We start from the raw sequence: 19,881 nt of genomic DNA, 5'->3' as shown, positions 1-19,881 counted from the left end.
GAAAGCTGGTGATAGGGAACCCAAGGTTGAGAAGGGACAGTGTTGACATGTTGTGGGGTTGTTAACCATTGTCATAAAACAATATGTGTACTAACTGTTTAATGAGAAACTATTTGTTCTGCAAACCTTCATCTAAAGTACAATTAAAAAAAGAGATAAAATTTTGCATCTTGACAATGCTGTCATCTGAGGCTCTACCTGCTCTACATATGGGCACTTAAAAGTATTTACTCTGTTTATTCCAGTGTCTTTACAGACCACTACTTAAAACTATACAGACAAGGTTTTAGATTTTTATTAAATCACTGTTTCCTTTCATCTAGGGGCTTATATTAAAGGCTTATATTTAGATATGCCTTATATACAGGTGATATGTAGATAACCAAACTGCTTGCTGAAAGTGAAGAGGACTTGATGCACTTTCAGATGAAAATCAAAAACCACAGCCTTCAGTATGGATTATGCCTCAACATAAAGAAAACAAAAATCCTCACAACTGGACCAATAAGCAACATCATGATAAGTGGAGAAAGTACTGAAGTTGTCAAAGATTTCATTTTACTTGGATTCACAGTCAATGCACACGGAAGCAGAAGTCAAGAAATTAAATGACATATTGCATGGGCTAATCTTCTGCAAAAGAAATCTTTACAGTGTTAAAAAGCAAAGATGTCACTTTGAGAACTAAGCTGCCCCTGGCCCAAGCCATACAGTTTTCAATTGCCTCATATGCATGTGAAAGCTGGACAACGAATAAGGAAGAAGAATTGATGCCTTCGAATTGTGGTGTTGGTGAAGAATACTGAATATACCATAGACTGCCAGAAGAATAAACAAATCTGCCTTAGAAGAAGTACAGCCAGAATGCTCCTCAGAAACAAGGATGTCGAGACTACGTCTCACATACTTTGGATGTGTTATCAAGAGGGTCCAGTCCCTGGAGAAGGACATCATGTTTGGTAAAGTAGAGGGTTAGTGAAACAGAGGAAGACCCTCAAGGAGATGAATGATACAGTGGCTGCAACAATTGGCTCAAACATAGTAACAGTTGTGAGGATGGTGCAGGACCGGGCAGTGTTTTGTTCTGTTGTACATAGGGTCACTATGAGTCAGAACCGACTTGATGGCACTTAACAACAACAATATATAGAGACTACAGGAGCCCTGGTAATTCAGTGGTTAACGCGCTAGGTTGCTAACCAAAATGTCGGTGGTTCAAACCCACCAGCTGCTCTATGGGAGAAAGGTGTGGCGGTTTGCTTCCATAAAGATTTACAGCCTTGGAAACCCTGTGGGGCAGTTCTACTCTGTCCTATAGGGTTGCCATGAGTCGGAAACAACTCCACAGCAACAGGATGTATACAGGCAAACAGCTTGGGATTTATTTCATCATTCAGTTTTAAATCTCCATGCTTTTCCATGACTGGTTAGTTGGTTACATTCTGATGTAATGTAATCAGATTTGTACGCTAAATTTCACTTTGAAAATGACCTCTTTTCCTCCCTTCCTGTTTGCCTACCTTCCTTCTTTCCTCCATTCCCTCATAATTGTATCTACTCACACAAGCTTTCTCATTAGTGTATGCCCAGGTATTTAAAAAGAATTTGACAAGAAAATATGACCAGATATGCATAAATTAACATAAATACCACAGTAAACTCTATAAAGTACAATCAAATATCCTATTTCAGTTCAATTCAGAAAGCATATTTTGAGGACTGGGTTCTGTGCAGTCAACTAGGACACAAAGATTACTAGTGGTCAAGTTATTAAAAATTTACTGATGGAGACAGAACGCTACATAGGAGACCATAATACCATCCACATTATAAGAAGTACTATAGATCACTTCGCCACCAAGTTAAGAGCACAGGCTGCTAACCAAAAAGGTCAGCAGTTCGAATCCACCAATAGTTCCTTGGAAACCCAATGGGGCAGTTCTACTCTGTCCTATAGGGTCGCTATGAGTCAGTATCAACTCTATAGCACACAACAGCAGTAAATTTATAAAAAGTACTTAAAATCAGAGAGATGAAAATTATAAATAATGGTTAGGACAACACGTGATGTATATTATAGAAAATTTTTCTTTAAGGATGACCTGAAATTGGATAGGTAGTATGTCAATCAAAGCTCTTGGTCACAAGTCACAGAAACTGCCTCTAGTTAAGGGTTTACAGATTTAGCAGATCTGCATTGGACATACTTATACTACACATTTATATTTATAAATTTGGCAAATTTAGAAGGGAGATTAGATATGGGGCAGAGAAAACCATGACAGACGCCCATTGAGACAAAAATAGTTAAGTCATAGGCATTGAAAAACTTTAAAAATCAAACTACTAATAGTATTTTCTTACAAGTTTATATCAGTTGCATCTGATGTGTAACTTTCAAAATAATCATAACAAAAATAATCCCTGCATATTTATATGACCAATATGACCATAGGATTTTCCACTCACGTATATATTCATGTAAATACATATGCACAAGGTACTCTAAGAGACTGGCTTTGATCTCTAGTCATTAAACTGAAAACTGAAGAAATACTAAATTTAGTATTATTTTTCAGGAACTGTTTGGTACACTAAAGAGATTTATGTGTGAAGTTCTACAAACACTTACTATCCTATAAGAACTGACAACGGATCTGAAGAAGCTATTTTCACAGCATCACAAACTGTGTAAAAGTAGTCCCTGGGGAAATAGTAGGTCTTTGTTGAATAAGTGTGATAACTTGAATTTCAATCAGATATAAACTTCCTGCCAAATAATTGTCTCTGTTATTTAATATAGTTACTTCCACAGCAAAACCTATTAGATTTAAAAGGTCAAAACGTTGGATGCCTCTCCTTTTATTTAATAAGTATTTAAACTGGCTGTTAGTATGCATTGGAACTTATTTTAAATGGTACACAGATCTTGTGTTCCTATAGCTAATATAGTTATTTTCATAAACAGACGTTTATTTCTTCACGGAAGACATTTTAACTTCTGGGATATTAGAATGTTGTATCGACGAACCAGCCTGTGTAGCATTGCTCTGAAAATGCCCCCTAAAGTGGTGACATAGATAAACAATCAATCCGAAAGCATGTTTAGTAAGGAATTATGCATTGAGAAGTTACTCTTCTGAGTATTATCTAACTCATCTCTCATATCATTAATATTATATACTTTCCTAAAATAAAAGGTATGCTGGCCCTAATTATATTCCAGGATTTGAGATTGGGATTTAAGTAAACATATATTAAGTAATAGAACAGAATGTCTGTAGATAGAAAAGAATGAGTATGTGAAAAGAAAACTGAGATGTCATCAAGTTTTTAAACCTTTTTGGAGACTGTGAGAAGGAGCTCTAGTGGCACAATGGTTAAAGCGCTCAGTTGCTAACCGAAAAGTTCAGTGGTATGAACCCACCAACGATTCTGTGGGAGAAAGATGTGGCAGTCTGCTCCTGTAAAGATTGCAGCCTTGGAAACCCTATGGGTCAGTTCTACTCTGTCCTACAGGGTCACTATGAGTTGGAATCAACTTGACCGCAGTGGGTTTGGGTTTGGTTTGGTTTGGAGAATGTGAGAGACACTCTCACAGATGGAGTCAATATGTCCAATTTTACTATACCAGGATGGTAATTAAATTTTATTTCAAATTCTCAGACAGATTAATTGGTAATTGGTGATGTGAGGCTATAGATGGAAGGTATCCAGGCAACATTCAGGTTTAGAGGGAAAGGGCACCATAATCCACTAGGAATGTCTATTATAGTTGTAGCAAGAGCCAGTGTTGAAATATGTGTATGTATTGACATTCTTGAATCTGTCATTGGAGATATATACAACTATAGTGATTTGGTCAAATTGCAGTATGATACCATACGCAGTTAGAACATTGGAAGTTGTTTATCACTGCATTTCTTATATACATATTTCTTAAAAGTCTATAATATAAAAAGGAATGCTTATTATTAATTTCAATCTCAAGCATGTGTTTCACATTTCTTACATTCATGACGTATGGTACAGTCTGCCTTCAGAACACACATCGTTCATTTACACACCAGACTTCTAGGCACCAGGGGATGCTGACCGTCACTACACTGGTGATGGTTCCAACTCACCCAGTGGCTCTGTGGGAAACAGACCTAGCGATCTGCTTCTATAAAGATTATCAAAAACCAACCCCAAAACCATTGCCATCTAATCTATTCTGACTCATACCAACCCTATAAGACAGAGTAGAACTGCCCCATAGGGTTTCCAAGCCTGTAAATCTTTATAGAAGCAGACTGCCACATCTTTCTCCTTGGAGTAGCTGGTGTATTCGAACCACCCACCCTTCCGTTAGCAACCTAGTGCTTAACCACTGAACCACCAGGGCTCCATATATACATATATATATACATACATATATCCGTTGTCATCTAGTATACTCCAACTCATAGCTACTTGATAGGACAGAGTAGAACAGCCCCATAGGGTTTCCAAGGCTGTAATCTTTACGGAAGCTGACTGCCACATCTTTCTCCTGCAGAAGGCTGGTGGATTCTAACAGCCAGCCTTCTCAGTTAGCAGCTGAGACTTTAACCACTGGCCAACAGGGCTATACACACACACACACACACACACACACATATATACACATACATATAATTTGTTTTATTTTCAGAATAACTCAATGAAATAGGTACTCTCAACACTCTCATGTTAGATGTCTCCTTTACTGAAAAGGTTAAAATAAGGAAGAGTACATTTTGTCCATGTGTGGATGGGATAATGAATGTGTTCAGGAAGACGGAGTCAGGCTCTTCAAAACACTACATTTAAAGAACCTTTGCATGAGCTTCTCCATACTGAGAAACTCTGCCCTGGGATTTCTGCAAGACTCACATCCTCACTCTATTCAGGTCACCTCTTCATAGATCATTCTTTTAAAAACAGCACCTCCATGCCACCCTTTTGCCCCACTTAATTTTTTTATATGTGTATGTTGTTCGAAGCAATTGAGGCAAAGTTTATATCTGATTCATCTTTTATGCTTAGCCTCTAACGTAGTGTCTGTTATTGAATAAACATTCATTAAGTATTTGCTGAATTAGTTAATGAACAAAAGGGGTTGGGAAAATGAAAGAGCATTCCAGGAGAGAGAATACTGGAAGGTTCAGAAAATCAAACTGTGGATTTACAGATGGGGTTGCTATGAGTCACAATCGACTCTACTGGCAGTGGGTTTTTTGGATTTGGTGATTCATAAGGTCCCAGACAAAAATTTTCTGTTGAGGCAAGTGGCCTGGGAGACATACCTTTGGTGACTGTTTGTGGATGGTTGATTAGGGCCAATTGAGGGTCAAGTGAGAAACTTGAGTTTTAGCCAGCATTATGCAACAGTTTGCCAACTCCTGAAGAGCAGAGTTTTTTGAGTTTTATGTGTGGGGCAGGAAATTTTTGTCTAGCTCTTATACTTACTGAATACACTGCTATTTAAAGTGGCATGGTGGAAGATTACAATATTTCACAAAAATACACAAGGGAGCTTAAGGAAATTCGAAATGTTAAACACCAAAAACAAATGTTGTCTTAAAACAAAGGTGACATATATTTAAAAAAAAATCTGTTAATGTTGTATTTTAAATTATATTCTTTTCCAGACAAAGACACAGTGGGTTTTAGTCATGCAGTTGAAAACTTCCTTTGCTTTGAGCTCACGGACTTTTTTTTATTATTGTCTCCCTGTTTATATATAATATCCTGCTCTCCATTTTTAACTTTCTAAGTTTTTATTTTCTGAAGAAGAGTTCTACTTTAATTGCTTTTACTCAAACCAGCCCATACTTTAACGAAGCCCAGAGGAATATTTAGTCTACAGTTGCTCTACAGATCAGTGACCTGGTTAACTTTTAATCAGATTAAATGTTACTACTTAATCCCAAAGAGTAGAAACTGGATCCGATGCTAGTATAATTAAAATATATATATGTCCTCCTGATACTGACAAAATCACTGTAATGGGAATTTCATCCAGTAGTTCTAATTTTGGAATGCATACTTTTTACACTGAACAACAGGTCTTCGTTTTTCTCTTGGGAAATTTTCCTGTATGTGTTTTCTTACTATTTATTTGAATGCTTTGAGTTATTTGTTTTCAGCACACATTTATAGTTGCCTCTGAATTTCATGTTTCTTCCTCTTTGCTATTTTTTTGAGAGGAGTTTATATTTATATTTAAATCATTATCTGGTCTTTCCCTGGTACTCAGTGTAATATCATTTTGTTAATATTGCTGAACAATGATGTTAAATAATAATGTCACAGAAATGGCTAAAATAGGCATTAGATTTTTCATTTAAAAACAAAAATGTAAGTTGTTTTCTTCTCGCTAATATTTAAAGCTGTGGAATTGTTTATTTCAATGTTTGCCCTTACCTTATAAGAGGTTAATGGGTACCAGAAAGGAAATGATACACAGTAACACCTGTGAGAGCTAGAACTCAAAAGCACTGCCTTATTTTTCCAGGTCTCACAAGTTTTCTGCCTTTGGTAGGATGCTGTCTTACCACTTTTCTATCACTCTCTACTAGTGGAAAATACTTGCATTTTCCTTCCCTGACAAGTTTCTACCTTACACAGGTTCCAGCTTTTGCAGGTTTTACTGTATTTTTAAGTTAAATAGCCTCAGAACATGGATCTGAACATGCCATTTTACTTTTGATATAAGATTCTCTCATCCCACTTTATTGACATTTATTTTATACCGCTAAGAATAAGACAAAATAAACCATCCACCCTCTCAGACCCCATTCCATACCCAGATATGTGCAATACATGTGCACACATACATTTACTAAGGTCGAGTTACCACTGCTCTGTAACTTCAATTAAAGCTTGATAATGAGAGAGACTTAGATAGTTGGTTCTCTTTTTATTTGAACTCTCAACATAATTAGATAATTGCTATGGTGAGATGGATGTGTGTCAAATATGATCATCCTTTTATAAAGGCCTCAAAATTTGTTAACCAAAATAATCTTAAGTAAGATAAATATACTAAAGAATGAAAATAAAAATTTCATTATAATTGGAAGTGGTGACAGAGATAGCGGAAAGACCCGTTTATAATATTTCCATTATTCTTCATATATTCACTTAGCAGTCAGAAGCAAGAACTATAATAGGAGGTCCTTGGGTTCTCCTAAGTGCTTCTGAATGTTGTACTCCAGTGTTGCTGCCTGGGGAGCATGTGAACTTGTTCATCAGGGCACCCTTTACTCAAATACTTGCCAGGGGCAGTCTTGGTTTTAGATTCTTAGTGACTTCTGAAACTCATGGCATGACGTGGGACGTAATATTTAACATTGCTGAGTTCCTATTTCTTTATCTACAAGGAACTTTAAGTCTTTTTATAATAATCAAATCAGGCAAATTATGAGCAATCCTGGGTACATAATAGGAGCTCGGTAAGTTATTTAAATTTTTATGAGGATTACATTAATGAGAAAATTGGATAATATATCCAGAAAGGAGCTAAACAAAATGTTCATATTTTAATGGATATTCTACATTTACTATATAATAGTAATGTACAACGTTGTCATCCTGCTGTTTTAACTAGATTGGCCATGAAATAATTTTGTCAGTAGAAGCTTTAAATGAATAGCATATGATCATAGATACATACGGTATTTCTACAAGAGGGCAGTAGTCATCTCAGCTACCACCTCAAAAGGTAGAATTTACTTTGATCTAGGTCTTATTTTGTTATAGTAAGACAAAAGTCAGGTTTGATAATCATCCTGAGAATTAATCCCACTCTTGAAGGGGTCACAAATTGTTGATCTCATGAGAAATTACGTGTAGTTTTATGAATTCACAGTAATGTATCTGTATCACTGACTTAAATAATCAAATTGAGACACATAATATTTTCTTTTCCTAGTCAACATGGGAAGCCTGCTTATCATTTAAATGCTAGTAGCAAAATTTGAATAGAGATGAGGAGAATTTGTTTTATAATTCGAACGCTAAAGGTATCAGAATATAAGTGCCTCTCCCATCTTCCTTGCAAAGGATAAGACTGTTTTCCACACTTGACAGTCCTTGGTGGGACATAACTCCTCAAAATTAAATCCAGTATTCTGATACAAACAAATGGACCTAATCTCAATATTTTCACCCAACTATAGAAGCTTTCTTTTTTCAGTTTGGTGATTCTCACTATAAATAAATAATAAACTAATATAGATATTAATTTTAAAAGGGAGCTAAAAATATTTAAGAATCTTTTAAAACAAAGGTCATGAGCAAAGAATATTTTATAAGGAAATGAAATACTAAAATGCAGTGGGCAGGTAGCCACAAACAGGAGATGATGTACTTTGTAAAATATGTAATATCTACCTAGAAGTAGCAATAATAAGGAAAAAAAAATATTTCAAATCAATAAGCGGAAAAATACTCTGATATTTCAAAATAAAATATTCAAGTTTTGTAATTATTAAAACTTTTCTAATGATTATGTTAATGCAGAAATTGAATAATTTACTCAGAAAGGAGATAAAATAAATATTATTAATGACATTTAAAAAAAAGAGCTTGAAATGAAATTTAAAAAATTCATTTTCATTAACAATTCTGCCCAAAATTATATGAGTATTTCTATTAGAGAATTTGTTAACCAAAATATTCTTAAGATAAACATAGTGAAGAATGAAGAAGGAAAAAAAAATGATTATAATTAGAAGTGGTGAAACAGAGAAAGCTGGAAGACCTGTTTATATTATTTTCATTTTTATTCATATGTTCACTTAAGAATCAGAAGGAAGAACTATAATAGAATGTTCATAACCCTGAGTTACGTGAACTTCAGTATTTGAAGTTTTATTCTACTTCATTGTGTAGTTTTTTAGAAAAAAATTAGAGTCAATTGGACTAAACAGACACACTAGCTATATCATTCATTTTCCATGTAAAAACAAAAGTCCTAAAGTTTGCAGTGCAATATAAACAAAGGTTAAAAGATGACTGATGCTTCAGTAATTTGGTTTTGAAATGACAACACATGAATGGAACCTTTAAGGCAGAGGCTATTTGATCTAGGTGATACATTTCCCCTTTTACATTACCATTTAGAGTACTGCAGCAGGAAGTGCTACATGGTTCTCTAGCAATATAACATGAAAATGTCTAGCAGAGAGAACTATTACTAGCATATTATATCTTACGGAGAAGAGCCTGGGTGGCACTAGTGGTTTGTGATCGACTGCTGACCTAGGTTGGCAGTCCAAACCGACTCAGCAGCTTTGCATAAGAAAAACCTGCTTTCATGAAGATTATAGCCAAGAAAACGCTAAGGAGCAGTTCTATCGTGCAACATATGGGGTCGCCATGAGTTGGGGGATGACTTGACAACAGCTAACAACAACAACAACCTTACAGAGAGTAGGCACCGAAAGAATACTTACAGGAAGAAAGGTGAGGCATAGAAAAATATGAAAAAATGAAAAGGTAAACCCCCTACCTTTCAAGAATAGTATCACAACCATGATGTCATGATGTAACTTTTCCTCATGAATATAATGAAGGTCTCAGATAATAGTAAACAAATAGTTTGTGAGCACTTATTATGTGCCAGATATTAATCTATGCACTTGATATTAATAGACTCATTTACTCTTCACAACAAATCTATGAGATAGACATTACTTCTCTCTCCATTTTACAGGTGGTACAATGTGTGGTGAAACATTTTAATTAAGGCCATGGTGCTAAAAAATAGATAGAGAGGACTTCGCAGGCAAATTTACTCTAGAACCTGAGAGTCTATACTTTCATAATTTGGGAGCAAAAATTGTTATACACATTTTAAACATCATTTATAAATCTTTAGACTTGGGAATAATAAAGCATAATGAGAAAATAACTAAATGTTACACAATGATTTATTTTTACAAATGGTTCCTGTGAGGTCACGTTAGGCATATCTTAAACCCTGAAGATGTCTGAAACTCTAGCAGGTAGATCAGGTTATTTTTACAAATAATGTGTACTCTTTTTCTCTAAGCATATCAAAATATTATATTAATTTGTGTTAACATGGGTAATTTATTTCCGCTTTAAATGTATAGGAATGAATGTGAAGTTAATGAATGCGATTCTGAAAACAAAGAAGTCATGATCACAAGTAACACTGATAATCGAATAGCTATTTAGATTCATGACATAATTCATGATAACATACTTTTTCAGTTCAGAGTGTGATTTTTCTTGTCCATAAAATATCATTGGGCAGGCCAAATTTTTTTCTGCTTCTATCTGTCCATAGCTTAAAAACAAAGCAAAGAAAAAGGAATATACATTGCACCTTAGTTCACATTAGTAATTGAATGACACTGGTCTAAAAGAATGTATTAAAAAAAACATATTCAGCACACTTTAATGTCTCACGTCAAATTATTAGTGGTATAAAACAAAAAGAGCAAAAGCTGGAAAAAATACACACCCACATTCTACTCATAACTTCACAATATTTATTGAATAACGCTAATCTAAAAGAATATATTTAAAAAATTCAGTGTATTCCAATGTCTTGGCTTTAAAACAATATTATTAAGTATGCTCCAAGAACTAAAGGAAAATAGACAAAGAGTTTAAGAAAATCGAGGAAAAGATACTTGAAAAAAATAAGAATATCAATAAAGAGATAGACACATAAATAAGGGACCAAACAGAATTGTTTGTTTTGTTTGTTAGGTGCCATCGAGTAGGTTCCGAGTCATAGCGACCCTATGTACAACAGAACTAAATGCTGCCAGGCCCTGCATCATCCTCACAATCATTGCTATTTTTGAGCCCTTTGTTGTAGCACTGTGTCAGTCCATCTTGTTCAGGACCTTCCTCTTTTTCTCTGACCCTCTACTTTACCAAGCATGATGTCTGCTGAAACCTGTCCACCATGGGTGAACCCGCTGTTACTTGAAATACCAGTGGCATGATTTCCAGCATCACAGAAACAAGCAAGCTCTTATAGAATGACAAGTTGATAGACAAGTGGTGGTACTCTGGATTAGAGTGGTCCCTAAATCCAATATGGCTGGTGTTCTTATAAGAAAAGCAGAAGACATAGAAACAAAGGAGACACAGGGAAGAAGGTCTCATGAAAATGGAGTCAGACATTGAAATGATACAGCTACAAGCCAAGGAAGACCAAGGATTGTTGGCAACACCAAAAGCTAGGAGAGAGGCAACAAATTAAAATATGGGCAAAGGACTTGACTACCTGCCTCGAAATAAGACATTACTAATGGCAATAAACACATGAAAAGATGTACAATGTCATAAGTTGTTCGGGAAATGCAAATCAAGACCACAATGAGATACCACTTCACTCATACTAAAGATGGCTATTATAAGAAAAAAGGAAAATAACTAATGTTAGCATAGATGTAGAGAAATTGGAGCCCTTATGCATTGCTGGAGGGAATTTATAATCATGCAACCACTGTAGAAAACAGTTTGTTGGTTCCACAGAAATTTAAACATAGAATTATCATATGACCCAGTGATTCCACTCCCAGGTATATATGCAAAGGACCAGAAATCAGGGACTCAGATATCTGTACACCAATGTTCTTTGCAGCATTATTCATGATAGCTAAATGGTGGAAACCACCCAAGTGTTCATCAAGAGAAAAATTGATAAACAAAATTTGATATATACATACAATGGAATATTATTCAACCGTAAGGAGAAATTAAGTTCTGATAAATGTCACAACATCATTGTACCTTGAAAATAGTAACTGAATGAAAATAAGTATGATGCAAAATGACAATTATGGTATGATGCTACTTATATGGCATAACTAGAATAGGTAAAATCATAGAGACAAAAATGTATTAGTGGCTACCAGAGACTTGGAGGAGGGTGAAATGGGGAGTTATTGCTTAAGGGAGACAGAGTTTCTGTTTGGGGTGATGAAAAGCTTTTGGGAATGGATAGTGGTGATCATTACACAGCACGGTGAATAAAATTAATATCACGGAATTGTATACTTAAAAATGGTTAAAATGGCAATTTTTACTACAATAAATTTAAAAAAGTAGGTTATTTTTTATGATTGAGGTATTTACTATTCAAAAATCTCATATCTTGGCAGAATATGTAATTAAGCAGTGACTATAATATGCCCATCTTTATCTTTCTGGATAAATATTGTGAGCATGGTGAGATGTTATGTTAGCATATCTGGAGATGTTTTGTAAATGTATATAATATCTTGAAGTGAAAAAAATACATATTTTCACCATTAGTTTTCAGAGAAGGTAAACAGCCACTGTGTCATTTGTATATGAATGTTGCACATCTGTAAGAGATATAAAAACAAGATTGGTATAGAAGTTTTGTATGTTATAAGTATTGGATTACTATTTTATTGAGTATGATGCCAAATATATCTCTGGCACAAAATGTGATTGTATGCAAATGAGTTATTTTAGGAAGATCTGGTAGATACTAAAATTTCTGACCATGTTCTATTATTTATTTTATAAGGATTTGTGTTAGGAAATTCACAGTATCAAGTATGTGCATTAAAAAATAATACTCTGGCTATAAGGTGGAGAATAGATAAGATGAGGTCAAGAGTAGGTGCAGCAGGAAATTTTAGGAAGAAGTTGTAACAGTCCTGGTAAGGGACAATGGTTTGTAACTTCAGTGGGCATGGTTAATAGAAATTTATAGAATTAAAAATATTTAAATAGTAAAATTAATAATTTCTTGGGTAAAGAGTATGGGGAATGGAGAATTTCTAACTTACAGAACTCAATGAATATTGATTACATTAATGGAAACAGGTAACAGTGGAAGAGAACAAATTTGGCATGGGGCAAGAATGAGGACTTTGGTAACATTTAATTTCAGGAAGATAGAATTTGAAGTCTTTGTAGATCATCAAATAAGTTTGTTGGGTGAAAATAGGTGACAGAGATGTCCAAATACATGGTTCCCTATACAGGTTTGAAAAGGAGCACTTGTGACATAATGGTTAAGCATTTGGCTGCTAACCATAAGGTTGGCAGTTTGAGCCCACGCAATAACTCTACAGTAGATAGATCTGGCAATCTGCTTCTGTAAAGATTGCAGCCTAGGAAACCATATAGGACAGTTCTACTCTGTCATATGGGGTCGCTATGAATCAAAATCTACTTGATGGCACTCAACAACAACACTGGTTTGAAACTCAAAAGAGATATGTAGACTGGGATACAATTTTATAAATAATTTTCATATAGATGATAACTGAAGTTGTGCTCAAGGTTGAGACCACTAGTTGAGAAATACAGAATGAGAAGGAAAAAGGACTAGACCTGAGATATGAACAATGCTTGTATTTACTGGCCACAACAGAAACTAAAAATGAAGGTTCAGAGAGGGTGATATAATGAAAGGCGGGAAAAAAAAAAGTTTTAAAAGGAATTGTCAATATTATCAGAGGCTACTGAGAGGTCAGAATAGATTAGGAGTGAAAATACAGTATGTCGAATGTTTCCTATGATGGCAACTGGAGTCCTTGGTGAAAATACTGTTGTTGAAATGACTAAGGCACAAGTCAGATCAGGATGGATTTTGGAGTTAGTTTCAAGAAATAATTTCTAGAAATTTGGTTGTAAAAGGATATAATGTAATGTAAAATACGGATATTTTAGGGGGGTTCCTTTATGTATTCGGTTGATTAAATGAAAGAAATTTGAGCATGTATCAAAGTGGTTAGAAGAAATTTAGGTGAGAAATAATTATTTGTGCAGATAGAAGGAAGAAACTTCCCTTATTCTAATATTAGAGGAAAAGATAATGCACAGTTTTGTACGTTTGGTTGTTGAAGAATTTGAATATCATTTGATCAATGTCTTTCTTACAATTATCCAGAGTATACTAATTACAGAGCCCTGGTGGTGCAGTGGTTAAGAGCTAGGCTGCTAACCAAGGTCAGCAGTTCAAATCCACCAGCTACTCACTGGAAACCATATGGGGCAGTTCAATTGTGTCCCATAAAGTCGCTATGAATCAGATTGAATCAACGGCAAGTGGTTTGGTTTGGGTTTGGGTATATTAACATCAGAAGAAAGCATAAAATGTATGCACCTTCCACACAAGTTGAAGTCATTGGACCTCAATTCATACAGAACAGTCTTTCTCAAACTTTTTCAAAATGTTTACAATTACTGGAATCTAAAATCAATATAGTGGATTTTGTACAGCATTAAAAAAAAGAAACAGAATTGAATAAAACAGAATAGCAAAGTACATTGCAAGTAATAGAACTAAGTATTGTTCCAGCTTTCAGTAATATAGGTGTGAATTTTGTGTGGAGGAGAAGAATCACAGTTTAAAATTTATTTCCTATTATGGTACATGAGCAAAAAGTTTATTTCATTGGAGTACATTATAATCAATTTATTGATTTAATCATTTAATTTCTATTTTGGATAAATACCAATGACATCTCATTATTTTTTAATATTTCTAATTTCTTAGGCAAATAGTGTTAGTGGATAAACAAATAATATATGTCAATTCAAATATTATCAGTAACATCAGCAATTAAATCAAGAACCCTAAAGTATTGTTCTGCTAAAACTGATCAAGTAAATGTCAGTAACAAATCTCTTGCTTTATTTCTGAGAGCTTTTTATCACTGAGCATAATGTGATTTTAATATATTTATCTGTGGTTTGGTAAGATGTTAAAATAAGATGAGAATACATCTTGCCTTATTGGTCTACAGAGGAAGTTTTTCCTGTGCCCTTTAACCCATAAGCTTATTAATCATTCTAAGGCTTTCATCAAAAGGAGAATGTGGTTTTGTGATGCAATTATGGCCATGAATATCTGGGGTCTATTTTCAGTTCTCCCACTATCTTGTGTTTACTGACTTAGGACATTATTTAATTTCACTGAGGCATATTTTTGTGAATTTTTCCCATTTACAGAGTAGTCAAATGATAGGAGCCTACGGTATATTAGCCCATAGGAACTGAAGAGAAATCCCACAGGTCCCAAGGGAATTCCTGGAGGTGGGAACAATACTGGTTGGTTTTAAATATATTACCTAATGGCAATACCTGAAATAGTCCCATTTCCTGATAAACTGTGACTCCAGAACAGCCTTCCCCTTTCTTACCTCTTGTGTTTTCATTTCTTTCTAGATTAATTGATTCACGTTATATATGATTGCCAAAAAGCTTGTTTGATTTACTGGTTAATAGAATGGTTTCAGTGCTTTGTAAAATGTTGAGTCCATATTTATAATTCCACAAAAACTTGATAATTAAGATGCTCAGAAATTTTAAGTTACTAATGTAGAAATCAAATTAAGGAGGTCATTGAAATGTTATTGCCAAAACACCTGTTAAAGGTTTTATAATTTAATAGCAAATATTTATGGAATGGTAGCTCCCAAGTTTGATAGATTTTTTTGAAGTGTATGTGACCACTACTCAATATCACACTACTAATAAATCCTATTCATAGTGTCCTTTACAGCATTGTGACTTCATATTGAGTTATAAAAAACAGTAAACCTGTTGGGATCAAGTCAATTCTAACTCATGGCAACCCTCTGTGAGTCAGAGCAGAACTCTGCTCCACAGGGTTTTCAATGACTGGTTTTTGGACGTAGATTGTCAGGCCTTTCTTCTGAGGCTCCTCTGGGTGGAGTCAAACCTCTAATTTTTTGGTTAGTAGCTGATTGCATTAACCATTTGTATCACACAGTGACTCCATATTGAGTTACGGTGATGTAAAATTTTATAAAATATTTTATAATAATCACCAAGGAAGAATATTGCTATAAAATCATTGCTACAATTTCATAAATGTATTATTGTTCAAAATTACTCACTTCCACCTCCATTAAGAAAATTATGTATTCCCACCCATTGCCATGACTTTTAGTACCTCTTATGGGAGAAATTCACTACCCTGTTTCATTGACATTGAGCTAGTGTCCTATTTTGGCCAATATAATATGAATAGATGTGTCATTGCCTTGTCTGAGCAAAAGCTTTAAGAATTATTGCATGGTTCACCTTCTTCTATCACAGGAATAGGATGCCCAGATAGCCGTTGCCCCTATCAGTCTGTATTTTGGAATTAGAATTTCCATGGAATATGCTTTTATCAATGCACGAACACAGACATGAAGTATGAATGGTGGTGGTTGTTCTAACCCTCAAAGTTCCTGGGTTGTTTGGTTCCATAGAATAGCTGAAAAATATACCCAACCCACATTACAGGAGGGAAGATATGAATCATTTCATATATCAGTAAAACTATTCAGGAGAAAACTTCAGACATCTTTTTTGTTTATTTTGTTGTTTGTGTTTTTTGATATTTATGTCAAAGACTATTTCCTGGGCATAGTCTGAAAGCTCATAAGGAAAGAAGGAAAGATATTAATTTTTTTCATTGTAAATGTTAACAATTTGGAAGTGCTCCTGAAGCGTAAAAAAGAAAAAAATTGGAAAAGGCACCTTCAAAGACAGGAGGGGCCAAAAACATGGCAGGAGAAACTAGACAGTGAAAAACCTAAATGTTTATATTCAATTTTGAATTGTTTCTCATGTGGTGTAGTACAATAATTACCCGTTCCCATCCCCAAATCTGTAATTATAAATCACTTTTATAATCCACACATCATCTTTATGTTAAAGATGTTTTGACGAATGAAGGAAGAGGAGCAATCTCCAGAGGAGACCAAGAGTGTGTATTCAGGGAGTAATGGAGAACAAGTATTCTGAACCAGACTACCATGAGGACAAAATCAGAATTTGGTGTGAGACAGCTTCCCTTTAAAGGATAAGTTTTTTTTGTTTTGTTTTTTTGAATTTTTTGGTGATGTCATGTTTTTTCACTAATGGAATGAATGCTGAATCATTGTTGGTAGTTTTTTTATTATTTGAAAAAATGGGGTGCCAATTGCAAGTGGGCCTTATCAGTCCTATGTTCCAGGAAGTACATCACAAATGTAGTACTTATTAGTACCATGGCCCAGAAAGCTGGTGAACAGGGAGGCGAGCACTTTATAAAAGATGCCATCAGGGAAGTAACTAACTCAAGTGGGCCATACTGGTCCCATGTTCCATGAAGCACATCACACATGGTACGTACTGGCCCCGGGGCCAAGAAAGTGCATCACAAACTGTTTTCAAATAACTAATTTACTTGAATATTTCCAAATGCTGGTAACCGTACCTTCCCAATAATGCAAAGGAAATAGTAAACATACTTGCAAATTTTATCTTGCTGTACAGAAGCCAAAACATACAAAATTTCATACTCTCACTCCTCCAGGAAGCATCCCCTCATAGAAATAGCTTTCAACACTCAACTTCCTTGCTTTTCAGGCAATTGCTCCAGTATCCACTAGAACATACTAAAGTGGCTCAGATGCCTGCCAATAAATCACCAGGGGTGGAAAAATGAGTGGTAGTTATATATACCAGTATACATGAAAGGGTTTTTAATACATTAGGTAACAGCTGAAGTAGCATGGGTGTGAGTCATGGGTGAATAAGTAGCAGTTATTACACGGAAAGGAATTGTCTAGATGCCAGATTCTCAATACAACTAAGTAAAATATCTACTCATTTGCTCAGATAGTATTCAATTTACGGAATTAGACTAATGACTAGGGTAATCATTTCTACATCTTTATTCTGGAATGTGAGATATGTAAAAATCTTATTATTCTCTAATTTAAAAAATTGACTGTCATATCATCAGTAGTGTTCATTTTTTTGAGAGGGTAATAACTTATTATTATATTCTTACTATTATTATTTCTGTCAAGATTTAAACAAATTTTTTACGTTAATCTTTTAAAACACTTTATTATTCGTTTCAAAACATATTTTCAAGAAGGAGATAGCTTTCAAGATGTTCTGAATTATAAGAGCATCTGCAGAGTCATTTGGGTAGATCATGAAAGCAGGCAAGCCTAACAAGGGTTCAATTTGAGGTTATAATTTTTGTTTACTTATTAAAATAAAAATATATCTAAACAAACAAATATGCAATGCTTTAGAATCAATAAATACCTATATTAACTACCATATTTTATATTTATTTTTGGTAAAAATATACACAACAAAACCCACCTCCATTCCATGGTTTCTAGACATAATGGCCAGTAACACTGGTTACATTCTTCACATTTTGTCAACATTCTTGTTATTTCTGTTCTAGTTGTTGCACTCCCATTAATTTAAACTCCCTATCCCCAACCTTCTCATCTATGCTTTACAATAGCTGTTGACATTTTGGTCTTCCATAAATTTTTTTTTGAGAACTTCATACTCAAGGGTGACAATCTTTACTTTTTGAGCTAAACTGTTACTTAGTTTAGGGGAAACTGCCATATTTTGAAAAAAAAACCTCTATAACTAATTTTATTTTAATAGGGCTCCTTTATATCATACTACATATCTCTTTTGAATGTGCTTATCAGCTGACAGCCTTTCACAGACACAATTTGTTTCAAATCAGATTAATAATAGTAAAGTAGTAATTGATATTATCTTTAAATGCTTAAACTGTACACATTTGATCAGTGAAAATTCTTTTAGTTGACTTCTTATCGTTTTGCTAATTCCCCTAACATTTTGGAAACATTTTCAATTTCTAGCAACAGGATGCTTTTCGCAGTTCTTGATTTTTGTTCAACCACAAGGCATGGAATTAGGTACTCTCAAAGGATGATTTTTGACTCCTCAAAGGAGTCTTGCTTCCCTTTAATGAAGAATGTTAGTAGAGGGTTAGGGGTTCATAGCTAAGTTGGTGATGGGTGATGCAGCTACCAGGCCATTTAATTTAGGAAATTTCTTGAAAAATATTTCCTTTCTGATTCGAAGTTCACATTGATTTTACAAATTTAACATATCATTTTTCTTACGCTACTCTTTAATATGGTGTGGTTTCATTGATTACCAAGGTTTTCTCAACATTGACATTTGGCATACCAGATGTCAGGCTGAGTTAGCAACAAAGACAACCTAGGGCATAGCGGGTAATAAACAAGTCTGAGAATCAAGACTAGGGTACTGCAATTAAATGTGATTTAATAATGTCTTTACTTACCAAAACAAAAACAAAACAAAACCTGTTGCCATTGAGTAGATCCCTACCAACCTTTGTTTCTCTGCCCCCGGCACCTTCAATTACTTTCTTTTTTTTTTTCTTTCTGTAGCAGAGCAAACATATCTTTCTATTCGTTGTCTATTTTCTCCACTGGAATCTAAACTCTGTGAGGAGATTACATCATATTTTGTTCACTGTTATGCCTCTATTGCCTAAGGGAGTGCTTGGCATGTAATAACTCCCCCCGGAAAAAAAAAAAAAATCCCGAACCCGTTGTCATCGAGTCAGTTCCGACTCATATTGAACCTATAAGACAGAGTAGCACTGTCCCATAGGGTTTCCAAGGAGTGGCTGGTGGATTCGAACTACCAACCATCTGGTTAGCAGCTGAGCTCTTAAGTACTGGCATATAATAGTTTTGTTGAACGAATATTTGTTGAACGAATGGGTGAATGAAAGAATAAATGAATCTGCTATTCTCATAAAATCTTCATCTTTTGAATAAAGTCACCACAAGAAAATCTTTAAAGAGAAAAGAGCTGAGGGGGAAGAATATAGTTGTCATATTGTGTTTCAGAACAAAAAAGAAGACAAATCAAAAGTAGTGGTGGAGAAGGAATCACCAGAGATAAAAGGAAAAAACATAACAAAGTAACAACAACAACAAAAAGAGTATCTGAGGCCAAAGAAGCAAAATATTCTAAATTAGGATTTATGGTCAATAGTACCAAGTGTTTCATAGT

General features: G+C 34.6%; 1 protein-coding gene across 5 annotated transcripts in view; it reads right to left on the bottom strand.

The window, feature by feature from the left end:
• Nucleotides 1-19,881, bottom strand: part of LOC101352400 (N-deacetylase and N-sulfotransferase 4) — a 493,510-nt gene that overhangs the window by 365,431 nt on the left and 108,198 nt on the right. For 2 of the 5 annotated variants that reach the window (XM_023740187.1, XM_023740186.1), the window contains one exon: nucleotides 10,241-10,324. The exons of the other annotated variants lie outside the window; for them this stretch is intronic. The gene's annotated coding sequence lies outside the window, so the exon portion shown is untranslated. The remainder of the gene's footprint in view (nucleotides 1-10,240; nucleotides 10,325-19,881) is intronic. 5 annotated transcript variants of the gene reach the window in all.

This window comes from Trichechus manatus, unplaced genomic scaffold (assembly GCF_000243295.1).
Source record: "Trichechus manatus latirostris isolate Lorelei unplaced genomic scaffold, TriManLat1.0 scaffold00150, whole genome shotgun sequence".
Classification (NCBI taxonomy): domain Eukaryota; kingdom Metazoa; phylum Chordata; class Mammalia; order Sirenia; family Trichechidae; genus Trichechus; species Trichechus manatus.
The sequence above is the reverse complement of the archived record's forward strand: the minus strand, read 5'-3'. Positions and strand labels throughout refer to the sequence as shown.